This window comes from Helianthus annuus, chromosome 2 (assembly GCF_002127325.2).
Source record: "Helianthus annuus cultivar XRQ/B chromosome 2, HanXRQr2.0-SUNRISE, whole genome shotgun sequence".
NCBI classification, from domain to species: Eukaryota; Viridiplantae; Streptophyta; class Magnoliopsida; order Asterales; family Asteraceae; genus Helianthus; species Helianthus annuus.
The window spans coordinates 151,856,564-151,870,098 of record NC_035434.2 but is presented as its reverse complement, the minus strand read 5'-3'; the positions used below and the strand labels follow the sequence as shown (position 1 = coordinate 151,870,098).

Below are 13,535 nucleotides of genomic sequence, written 5' to 3'. Positions count from 1 at the left end.
TAACTGTGCTTTTTGTGCATCAAGTTTGTCACTATTGTTTGTGTGTAATAAATGGAGTGACAGTAATAAAGTATGATGCATGAGTATGTATGTATCAGAAAAAATAAAGCAGTTTATTCATAATTGTAATCAAGCACAGTAATTAAGCACTAATTAAATATTAATTAATTGTACGGATACCTGGAATTGTGAGGGTTATCACAATTTCATGGTGAAAATGTAAGATTTCAGTGGAAAAGATGATGAGAAAGTGTGTAGTGATGATGGTAGTACAAGATTTAGGAAGAAATACTTACAAAAATGGCCTGGAATCGAGTGAAATGTGCTTGAGAAGGAGTTGGGAGCGTGTTGGAGATGGGAGTGTGTTGGTCGGATAGAGCTGTCACATCAGTGAATAGTGATGTGATAGGTGAGTATTTATAGGTGAGAGTGAGAGTAAGGCGGTGCAGTGCGTGGGTCGGATGGCCAGTCGATCGGATGGCCATCCGATCCAGTCGGATGTCCATTCGATCGAGTGGCCATTCGATCCGACGGCTTGTGCGAGTTAGTTTTCCAACTTTCGTTTCGTGCGTTGAGCGTTGTGTTGCGAGTTGCGAGTAAGCGTTGCGATGAGATAACCACATAACATTAAACAAGTAAACACACAATTAACACACATATAACTAAGATGCGTAAAAGTAAATCTACGTTTCGAGTTGCGATCCGATTGCGATGCGATAGCGTTTAGTATAACATGCGATGCAAGATGCGATAAAATGAGTTTAAATAGTATGCGTTGTAAACTGCGTTTAAATGCGACAACTGCGTTTTGATTAAGCATTGTGGATGCGTTGTAAAACATATTTAAAAATATTGTTTAAAATCGTTAACCAACATATCTAATCCTGAGAGTACAAGTCAATTAAGCACGAAATGTTAGATCTGAGTAACAACATGACTTGACCTTGACTTTGACTTAACTTTGACTTTGACTTGACTCGGAAAGTCGGGTTGTTACAAACGCAACCATTACCCGGTTTATACGCATATTCATTTTGACCCATTAAGGGATTTAAGCACTTACGCTTAAATCTAGCTCCTTCTTTCTTTACCTCCTATTTCCACACTAAGACTTCTATTTATCTTCCACCACAACTTTATTTGTGGTGGATTTATTATAATAAATCATATTTTTCTGAATTCTACCCTTCGGTTGACGATTTACGAAAAAGACCAGTTAAGAGGCATTAAACCAAAATGGCGTATGCCTTTTTGCTTTTACACTACCGAAAGGGTTTACTTAATTACAAAACTCATTTTTAAACTACCCTTAAAGGTCGTTTGCTCGATTAATCATTCGAGGGCGTTTGGTCACTTTAGTCCTTTTTACGACGAAGGACTTTTAAAAGCATATTTTGACCTAGTGGACACCTTTAACCCGTATTCCATTTAAAAAAATTTTATATTCTTAAAAACATAAAAGTCTCACGTCATTTAATGTTATAAACTCACTTAATGCACTTTTCGTTTAAAAACATGTTTTCGGCTCTAATTGTCGTTTTACGCCAAACACTAGATATACCTCACTTGAGGTGATCTAGTGCCCACCCTTAACTCGACTAACTTTAGTCGTACCGCAACCCTCATTGAGAACATGACCATTACACATACCTGGCGCAAGTCAAAGTATTGACCCATTAGCGATACTTTGCGGTTTAATTTATACTACTCGTGGCAATGCATGCCCACAAATCAAGCTTACCTGTAAGAATGAAACTTAACAAACGAAATATTAAATATCATTTTTCAAATGACCCGTTAGTCCATTTGACTTGTTTCATGACTCACCATTTTTACATATCTGTTGTCCACTGTGCTAGCTTCTTTGAGGGGAGAGTTTCATGTTAGGTTTGTAGCTTTTTTTTTACTGTAGTTATACTTATTTAAGTTGATTATGAAGAAACAAGTGTTGATAATTTTTATTAACACTCAAATTTAAGAATATGTTACCATGGATATTGATTTTATTAAATTAAATATAAAGAAAGATTAAAGACTGAAATATGCATAAAATATTACACGCTACAATTAACACTTCCTAGGATTTCGATGACTCTCGCCTTCTTCCACGCGATTTCATTCTTTCTTTTGTTTTGCAGATCGGCTAAGATGTCGCAGATTTTCTGATCTTGTTTCAACAGTTGTGTGATAAACTCTTCTGCATTGTTCTTGACAGCTGATGGAGGAGAGTGGAGGACTTTATCAAGAAATCCGATGCTGCTCCAGGTTCGCTTGTAATTGTTATCAATGATGATGCCGACTTTTCTGTTTAGTTCTTCATGTGCTCTCTTTTCTTTGAGCGACCATCTAGAGAATTGCGTTTTAACAGCGCTTGTGTATGACCAGTGGTAGAAGTATCTGTTTGCCATCTAGAGTATTGTTGGTGTTGTTGGTTTTGGTTTGTTTTTTGACAAACAGTTTTTTAGAAGACAATTGCTGATGTTTCAATCAAACTAATCATCAGCCTTTTATAGTGTTTAAAATGGGCCCTATGGTAAATGAAGAGGTTAATTGTAATTATGATAACCTGTTTTTTTTAAGGTTTAAATTTTGTCCTTTGGGTCCTTTGGGTTTCTTGATATTCAATTTTATTAGCTTTGCCATGAAAACTTATTTTTGAAAGGTTTTGCATTAAAAGCCCACTGTTTTTAAATATAAATTTACATGTTTATATTAATTGTACATGTTTTCCCTCCTAGATTATTAAATGTACAGGAAATTTAAATCTGACATTTGGGCTGTTAGATATTTCACTATGGGGCTGTTTGGCAACATCTGAATGGTTAAGTGCTGAACCAGTAAGAGGTCTGAACCATTAAGTGCTGAACCAGTAAGAGGTCTGAACCATTAAGAGCCTGTATAATGCTTAACCGTTCAGAGGCAAATGTTTGACCGATTCAGATTAGATGTCTTAAGCATTCAGACTCTGCATAAATCTTAACCATTTAGAGGCACATGTCTGAACCATTCAGACATCTGCTCGTGAAACAAACAGTTTGAACCATTAAGTGCTGAACCAGTAAGAGGTCTGAACCATTAAAAGCCTCATTAAGAGGTAAACAAACAGCCCCTATATAATATTATTGCCAATTCACCTGTTTTTAATCACGTTTTACTAGCAAGATACCTTTTCTTTCACATCAGTTGAGTAATATATAACATACAATGGCGCTATACACTTCTGCAGAGTCTGATGATTTAAAGCAGCGATTTATTAAGCAAGTTGAGCAGCAAGTATATGCGGATAGGGATACTTTTCAAGAGCTGAAGAGATGTTTTGATGGACTGCACCTTGGTCTGTTCACGAGAGACTAGGTTTCCCGAAACCTTATGGCGATGCCTTCGACTTCCGTTCGTGACCTTTGTGTTGTCAGTAATATAGATTGCGGTGATAGAGATGTGGAGTTCATGGCGATGCTCAGGGATATATATTGAGAGGTTCAACACTCAATGGAGTTGAAGCTAAAATTTCCTAATTCTTGCTGTTAGATTTTTAAATTTCTGACTGTTATTGTTAGATTTGAAAGTTTCTTAGTTTAGTACTCGATGTAGTTGTTACTCTTTTAATGTCATAAACTTTAATCGTATTAATCTTTCTTGTCGTTTTTTACTTTTACTTATTTAAGCAAACATAAGTATTATTAGATAGTATAGGTATAGAACCTGGGGATTGCAGATCGATATTGATGTTGATGTTAAATTGTGTCTGAATTTGATTTAGTTTATGTTGATGTTAAATTGTGCCTGAATATAGAGTTGCAAACATGAAAAAACACTATATATACCATAAACATCTAACTTTGATAGATCTCATCTATCTTCATTTAATGGTGTTAGCAATTGCTATGTTAATCAATTTACAAATAATTACTTAAATATTTTAAATTGTGCGAATTAGATGTAAAATTTTAAGTTAGTATTTATGACAATTCGATGTATAAGAATACAAGAATAGTTGTAGTTACTAATCGTAATCGAATAAAAAGTCATCATTATCTTAAATATAGACACAATTATTGATGTTCTTAATAGTTGGATAAGAAGTCATTGTGATATTAAAATATGCAGTGCGTTTGGATGGTGTTAATCATATATACCCGGATCGTGGACGGGTAAAGTACTAGTTATCTCTTGTGGAGAGACTAAGTTTCAATCCTTAGGAGGTGTACTTAAGGGGAAAATTAGCCGTTCAAAAAAAAGTTTTATTTATTATTAAAAGTAATATTTATTAATTATTATTTATTATTGATTATTATGTATAGAGTATTTTTTTTGAACCAATGTATAGAGTATTTGCGGAACACTTTTTCACTACACAGTTTTATTGTTTATTTATTTTTTATTATTTATTTTATTGTCTTTTGTGTACCTTCTCAGTTGTTAGTATTGTCAACTATACCTCTCAGTTATTTAAAAACTTGAGTAAATTACAAGCCCTTTATCTTTACACCAAATTGCAGTCGTTGTCCTTTTTCCAATAGTTTACAAGCGGTGTCCTTAACCTTTCAAAATCTTTCACGTTATGTCCTTTAGACTGAACCCAGTTAGATTTTTTGGTTAAATCTGGTCATGTGTCTTGCACATGAGGTCATTGTTGTCATTTCATCTATTCAAGAACTATTGTGTAAAATAGCTTATGTTTAGGGACTAGTTGATAATAAATTGAAAAATGAAAGAAATATAATATGTTTGTCTCCATCTCTTTGTCTCTCTCTACTAAAACCTCAGGAGACCTGCTTAACCTAAACCCTAACCCTAGCAACAACAATGGCGGACGATCCACCACTCTCCGATCCAATTCCGCCGCTCTGCTCCTCCGTCTTCTCCGGCGACCTCTCAAAACTGTAATGGAAATTGATCCTGTAATTGTTCTGGAAATTACGGTTCGGATGTTGCTGGATTCCTTAATATCACGTTACCGGACGATTCGATGGTGGTCAGTTGTGGGGCGGTGCTGGGTGGTGGGTTAGGGACGACGGTGGTTGTGGAAGGTGATTAATTGGGTTTATTTGTTAGAGTTGAATCGAGATGATCTGAATAATGAATCGAGATGATCTGAACAATCATCATTAACAACTCTTTTCATGTTCTTCTTTTTCCCCTCGCATCATTCGATCCGTCAAACTTATTATTAATCCTTCTCTCCTGCCTCCTAATTTCCATTTATTAATCTCCAGATTTTCTGCTATTACATGTGGTGATGGATGATTTGAATTGAATTGAATTGTTTTCAAGTTTTTGTTTGAATTGCATGTTATCATTTTATGAATTTTATGTTCTGATGGTTGAATTTGATGATTGTTTTCAAGTTTTTGTTTGAATTGCAGCGCTCCGGGGAGGCGAGTGATGGCTCAGACTGTGTATTGGTCGTTCCAACTTTCCGACAAGGTTCCGACATCTCAGGCTAGCGGTGATGGTGGCGGGTGGAGTTCTTGAATTCGAGATACATAGAGAGAGAGTTTATATATTTTTTTTTTATTTTTAAGTTTTGTAGAAAATAGTCCCTGAATAAAAGTTCTTTACAAAATAGCCTATGGGAATGTAAATAGACAAATATGCCCTCATGTGCAACGCACATGACCAGATTTAACCAAAAAATCTAAGTGGGTTTGGCCTAAAGGACATAACGTGCAAGATTTTGGAAGGTTAAGGACACCACCTGTAAACTTTTCGAAAAAAGGACAGCGCCTGCAATTTGGTGTAAACATAAAGCACAAAACTTGTAATTTACTCTAAAAACTTTGTAAAATATCATTTTGATCCTGTTCAAGTTTTACGCGCTTATTTTTATGTATATCTATCAAATATAATACGTTTTCCTTCTTATTTTTATGTACGCTTTCAGTTGTTCTGCATTTTATCATAAATTTTATTTTTATGTACGTTAGATGACATTTGGTGATTAAGATCCTAAAAATATACATACATATGAAATTATCTCTCATAATCATCATTCTATTCTATTCAATTTCATGACATTATATTGAATTAATTAAACACACTATCAACTTATACCATATACATTCTATTCTATTCAATTTCATGACATTATATATTGAATTAACTAAACACACTAACAACATATACCGAATATAAATAAGCATTTCAAAATGGATTAACGAAAGAAAACAAAACAGAATCAGAGAGTAGTCTCACTATTGTCCGTTATCCTCCCGCCAATGGAAGGTGTAACAAACTTAGTTAATCCACCGAAACTCCGCCGTACTGTACCTTTCAGTTTGACCGAAGAAGACCACTACTAGAAAACTGACCAATTGCGACTGCGTTTTCAGTCGCAAATCCGTCGTAAAACGTGTTTTGCGACCGGTTTACGACCGGAAATGCGATCGAAATTGACCTCGTCGCTAACTGAATTTGTGACGGAATTTGCGACCGGTGCAAATTTGCGACCGCTATTTACAACCAGAATTGCTGTCGCAGCTATTGCGAACGATTTGCAACTGCTAGTTTGCGACCGATTTGCAACTGTTTTTTGCGACCGGTTTGCGACAGCGCCTTTTGCAACTGTCTTGCGACTGGGTTTTTTGCAACCGTCTTGCGACTGGTTTTTTTGCATTAAAAAAATTAAAAATAAATCTCTGTTTTTTTTAACCTGCTAAAAATACAGTCGATAGTCTCTTTATTTCCATCTTTTTATTGACCGTCAGTAACCTTAAATAAACACATTTTTGTTAGGCATTTAAATGATTTTTTTTTTTAATTTTTCACATTTTTGCGTAAAAAAACCGGACAAAAAACTTGCAACCGAAAAAAGTTGGTCGCAAATTTTATGACTGATTTGCGATCGTATTATATATTTATTGTTATCTTTTGTTAGTATTTATATATTTTTGCGACCGAAAAGCCGGTCGTAAAATTTACGACCGATTTTGCAACCGAATTATATTTCTGACTTTTGGTTTTTATTATTCATTTATTTTTTTGCGACCGAAAAAAACGGTTGCAAATTTTGCGACCGAATTTGCGACCGTGATTTGCACTTTAGTATTAAATAATAAAATTTGTGACCTATTTGCGACCGGAAAAGGCGGTTGCAAAATTTGCAACCGTTTTGCAACCGAATCTTTGGTGGTCGCTAATTTTGAGACAAATTTTATTTCGTTCGCAATTTGGTCGCTAATTTTACGACCGTTCCTTGCCGGTCGCAAATTTTGGTTGCAACTGCCTAGTAATCTAGTAGTGGACTTTAATCACCGTTTCTCAACCAGCAGTGCCGACCACCATGGAATACATGCTCGTTCTTTACCGTTAACTTTGACGGACGCCGACTTCAACCGTCGTTACTCTACCGGCGGTGACAATGTCGGAGGTAATGGAGCCGTAATTTCAAACGCCGACGATAATGGAGCAGTAATTTCAAATGCCGGCGATAATGGAGGTTGTATAGCGTTAATTTCAACGGGCCGGCCTTACACCACCATGAACGCCGGCGATAATGAAAGTTGTTTGGACCTAATTTCAACCATCGACCGTGGTTACTCCACCAGCGCCGTCGTATTTAATCATTCAACGATCATCGATTGCAACAAGATGGATGCCGAGACTTCGGGTCTTGATTCGATTCCGATAGGATACAGATTCTTACCCACTGATGTAGAATTAATCACCCATTTTCTATCGAGCAAGATAAAGAAAGAAAATTTGTCGAGAATCCCAATACACGACGCTAACGTTTACGGATTTCATCCAAAAGATCTTGCAGTATGCTCTTTACATCAACGTCTGTTTTTTTAGGTATTCAAGATTCCAATGCGTGTTACTGAATCTTTTAAGAAGTGTACACATTAATTTCTAAAATACATGGTTTGATTGTAAATCGAGAAAAATCATGAAATACTATTAGGGGGCGCTTGATTCGCGGAATGTTTTGGAATTGGAATTGGAATTTGTATAAGAATTAGAATTTGAGGGAATTGGATTTGGAATTTAAACATTACAATTGGAATTGGAAATTCTTGGAATTAGAATCTCAATTCCATTTTTGTTGTGTTTAGTTGTCAAATTAATTGGAATCCATAAGTTACAAGTACAAAGCGTTTACTAGAAGTTGAGTTATGAATGAGTTATGAGGGGTTATGTGGGGTGATCTCAAAATGAGACCTTCATCACCAATTTATACTAGTTCATACTAGTTCTAGAGAATTCTTAACTAGAGAATTCCATACAAATATCTAGGATATATATGAGCTAAAATTCTCGAGATTTCCTTCAAAATATCCATGACTTCTAAGTGTTTTTATGGTCATTCTAGAGTGTTCTTGGTTGATCTAGAGTCTTCTGATGGTACCAAGATGTTCCAACAACTTGTAGGTTGTTCCAAAAAATTCTGGGCAGCCCTAGACGCATCTTTAGTGTTCCGGAACCTTCCAGAACTCGCGAAAAAAGTTGAGTATTTAGGCGGATCGTGACATTCTCCCCCACCTAATTTTAAAATTAGCCTGTTAAGTTCTTTTATTTAAAATTGACTCTCAAAAAGTTTTGTTAAACACAACGTTAAAATGTTTAACATGTTCAATAATTTTTATAGAGTAAATGAGTTGTTAATATAGATTCGCTTTTACTTGAATTAATGATTGTATTTAATTTTACTAGATTTTAGATGATTATTGTGATCATAATTTGTAAATTTAGCATGTTAAGTTCTTTTATTTAAAATTTACTTTCAAACAGTTTTGTTAAGCACAATGCTAAAAAAATTTAACATGTTAAATAATTTGTCTAGAGTAAACGGGTTGTTAATCTAGGTTTGTTTTTACTTGAATTAATGATTTGCTTTAATTTTAGTTGATTATAGATGTTTATTTATCGTCACCTTTGTAGTTAATGGTTTCGAGGAGATGGCTTGATCGTGCTACCCCTCTTGAGTTCACCACAAATGGTTTGATATATAAAAAGCCATTGGCTTGAACAATGATCAAGGAAATGAGTAATCTTTGAGACATATATTGCACAAACAAACTGGCTATTGGGGAAAATGTTAAAAGACCAAAGATTGATACTTTTAACAGTTTCCCAATTTCTATCCAGTTTTCTTCAAATGGTGAAAAATGATTCTTGATTTTTTCAATTTCTGATGGTGTATAAGTGCATGTTTGGATGGCTTTTTTTATATATACACTAGTACAAAAGTGATCAAATGATGCGGGTAAATTGTCTATAAAATACGGTTTTAGACCCGCATCTTATAGCATACCATCTTATAGTTGTAAGCCAAAAGATGCGGGTCCAAAAAATGTGGTTCTAGACCCGCATCTTTTGACAGTTTCGGCATAAACTACTTTTTCCCAATATATTCAAAAGATGCGGTTGTAGAACCGCATCTCTTGGTGTTTAAGCTTAAAAAATATTTCTGGTTCAATTTTCAAAATATTTTATTAAAAATTCCCAATAAATTCCTTTATATAAACAAATTATCTAAAAATGAAAATAAAATATACAAAAAAAACAAAATTATATTAAAACAAATGTAAGTTACAAAGGTTTCAAAGTAACATAAAATTACAAAAGTTTTGAAATAACACAAAATACATATCTCTAAAGATGAAATTAATAAATAAACGGTATCTTCTTCCTAAAGCGATATCTTCATACTTGCAATCCATACCGACATCTTCAATTCATACTTGGAACTTGATCTATAGAAATTACCTAACAAAACATAACGTTACATTAATAAAATAAAACTTAAAAATTATACGCAAGTGTACATATGTATAAAATGCAATCTTTATATTCAAATATTAAAATACTATAATACATGCATACTTATAAAATATGCATTTCCAAATCCTAGCCTACCTTGGATGCCTGTTCGAAATTTATATAAACAATTAAATAAACTATTAAACTTTTCCTAATTTGCTATGTGCTGCTCACATTTAATATGTGCAACATAAAAATGTATGTAAATCTTTTTAATAATAAAATATAGAACAAAAGAGAGAATAAATTTACTTGGATTAACAAACTCTTTGATGTCACTACGGATTGTTGAGAGCTGTCAACTGCAAGAATCAGTTTCAGAAAACCATAACTATTAACAATTAATACTATAAATTGTAAATGCACATCTCAAATTAATATTTACAAAGAAAATAAATAAGTTACAATTTTAAAACCTTGAGAATATGAACGCAATTTGGGAATCATACTTGGTTTAATTTCTAGATATGGGCACAAGATTTAGGTGGTGGCTGGTTCAAAGTTTGGGATCTAAAGAGGAAGAAGCCCAAAGTGGATCTGTAATTAGGCTGACTCCAAGTAAGCCAACATTACGAATATAAATTTCGTCAATTTCGTATGCTTTCCGGAAGCCGCTATAGTCATCACTCAACCACAAGCCGATTTGTAAACATGCTGACTTTAATATGATCATGATTCGTTCTGCATTTGGAGCAACGATAACATCAAAAAGGATTTTGATAGCCTAATAAAATCATTGGTTATATACTTGATGTCCAAAAGCAACAACAAAACACGAAATTAAACCCCAACCTTAGTGGTTACCTTGTTAAAACTATTACGAATCTCCGTCGATCGGCGAACTTTCCTCGGATTAGCAAGATGTTCTACGAATCAGAGCAGTGAAATAAATTTGTGGTGAAACTCAATTTGGAGGGACGAGCATTCTCAACTGGTATAGGAGAGCAGAGCCACTACGGTTTTAGGGAAAATAAGGTGGAATAGTGGGAAAGACAAAGTTGAACCTTAAGAAGGTGGGAAAATTTATGAAGGAAAACTTTTAAAAATCGACTAAGATGTAAAGGCGGGAAAATTTTGAGGGAAAAACTGAAGTGAAATAATATATGGGAATTGGGTTGTAATATTCCCAACTAGTGGTCATTGATAGTTTCATCTTTGAATATCCCCCCACCAGTTCTACATTTCATCTATTTTTTCTACACCGGTCCCCGTTAAAAAAAACTTAACGGAATTAAGTTTTTTTTCCAAATTACAAACAAATTTTTAGGTCTTTTGATCAGAATGACGATACAAATCCATTGATGTAAAATTTACCTCAAAATGGTGCTCCAAATGACTTGATTTTTGTTAATTGAAAATTTAAACACCCGACTTGAAGCGCAGTTTTCATCGTTTGGAGTACCGTTTCGATGTAAGTTTTACATCAATGGACTCGTATCGTCGTTCTGATCAAAAGCCGTAAGAAAAATGTTTGTAACTTGGAAAAAAAACATAACTCCGTTAAGTTTTTTTAACGGGTACCGGTATAAGAAAAATATGTGAAAGGTGTGACTGGTGGTGGAAATATTTAAAGGTGGGACTCTTAATAGCCAAAGACCTCTAATTGAGATTATTACAGACCCATTCCCCAATAATATATAATTGAAGTGAAATAATATATACGCAAAAGTATTATAAAAATACAATGAATCCATTTTTAGAACAATAATTTTTTAACTTTCCATTAACTTTTAGAAATACAACCACTTTAGTTATAATTATTAAAGATTAATCAATTTTGGACCTCAAAAGAGACTATGTTTGACTAGTGGTGTAAATGAGCCAAATCATTCGCGAGCTATTTGAGATCGGCTCGAACATGTCGTATCACGTCATAACATATCAACTGACCAAGTTCAGCCTACATTGACTATGTTGACCTAACATATCGTATCACGTCATGATAGTCACGCTGGATAGTAGTGGGTTATTAACCATTAATGAGCTAAATTAACCATCGATGGCTCTAACTAGCTCTCATTTGGGATAAACACAAGAAGGCAATCATCGGAAAAGTCCCTTAAAGAATATGAAAAACCTACGTCCCTAAAATACACCTAAGACCTTACTACAATATCCTCTAGAAGTCCTTAACCCTGATCCTACGCCTCCACGAAGTCCTATCTTGTCTAATGGTCAATTAATCATCCTAAACCACCTTCATTAACACTAATGTATCATGGACAACCATATTTGACAATTACTGGTTCTAGTTGGTCCATCAATCATCCTAATAACTCATAAATATTCTTAAATGCCCTTCGTTGACAATAATGGAACATGAACAACCCTAGTTGACCATCACTAGCCCTATTTAGCCCATTTATCATCCTAATGGACCATTGATCATCCTTGACGCCCTTTGTTAACAATAGTGGAACATGAACAACCTTAGTTGACCACCACCGCCCCTAACTGACCTATCAATCATCCTAATGGACCACTAATTATCATAAACGTTCGTTATTAACAAAAATGTAGCATGAACAACCCTAATTGACAACCATTGTCCCTAACTGATCTAGCAATCATCCTAATGAACCATTAATCACCCTAGACAACCTTCATTGACACTAATCTAACACGAATAATCCTAGTTGACCGTTACTGGCCTTAATTGGTCCATCAATCATTCTAATAGGCAATCATCCTAATAGACAATCGATCATCCTTAGTGCCATTCATTGACAAAAATGGAGCATGAACAACCCTAGTTGACCATCACTAGTCCTAATTGGCCTATTAATTAACCATCCTAATGGACCATTGATCACCCTAAACACCCTTCGTTGATAATAAAGGACAATGATAGTCAATTAGGGTTTTAAACTAGGGATGAGCATGGTACCCGTTCGGTACCGAAAAATGGGGAAAAGTGGTACCGGTACTGGTATCGAATACCCCCGGTTCGGTACCGGTACTTACCGGTGTTTTTCCCATAAATACCGGTACCGAAAAACAGGGAAAATAGGAACCAGTACCGGTACTGAATATACCCGGTACCAAATACTCATCCCTATTTTAAACAGCATTCACATACGTGTTAAACGTTTTTAATTGATCATCGAATGATACATTGATACATACTCATAAACATACACTAACACTTACACATATACATGCATAGGGGATGGTTCAAATGAAAACCACTTTTATTATGAAAACTCGAAAACTAACTAAAAAAAGCCTAAAAAACACACCAATTTTTTTTTCATTTTTTTATAAAAAATCACAGGTTTTTTTATATAAAAAAAACTTTTTTCGCAAAAAAAAAATTCTAAAAAAAAATGTATTACACATGTGTAATACTACACATGTGCACTACATTTTTTTTTTTTTTTGAAATTTTTTTTATATACTAAAAGTGGCGAAAATTGGTATGTAAAAAAAATTGGTATGTTTTTTAGGACTTTTTTAATTAATTTTCGAGTTTTCACAATAACTAGTGGTTTTCATTTGAACATTTCCCTACATGCATAATGCGTATAAATAAATAAATAAGTACGTACTCGTATACACGATAAATAAATAATAAAAAAGAATTATTTGATTATAATAAGAAAGTTATTTATTTACTATTAAGAATACTATATGTGAAAATCTTTTTATATATTTTGTTTTTTAGTATCGTTAATAAAAAACATAAGTCATACATATACGGTTTGTATTTACTTACTCATGATTATTGGTTTTTTTATCAATCAAAACTAATAAACCAATAAATAAAAAATGAG

At 34.0% G+C, this 13,535-nt stretch overlaps 1 long non-coding RNA gene across 2 annotated transcripts; it reads right to left on the bottom strand.

Annotated features, from left to right (window-relative positions):
• Positions 1-9,527: 9,527 nt before the first annotated feature.
• LOC110928359 lies at positions 9,528-10,760 on the bottom strand. Of its 2 annotated transcripts, none has more exons than XR_002586318.2 (4): positions 10,567-10,760; positions 10,179-10,443; positions 10,015-10,064; positions 9,528-9,708 (listed from the first exon to the last, which is right to left on the bottom strand). It is a non-coding gene; the product is annotated as an uncharacterized LOC110928359 (long non-coding RNA). The 2 variants fall into 2 exon arrangements; XR_002586317.2 differs by having other exon boundaries at positions 10,212-10,443; positions 10,567-10,758.
• Positions 10,761-13,535: the final 2,775 nt, after the last annotated feature.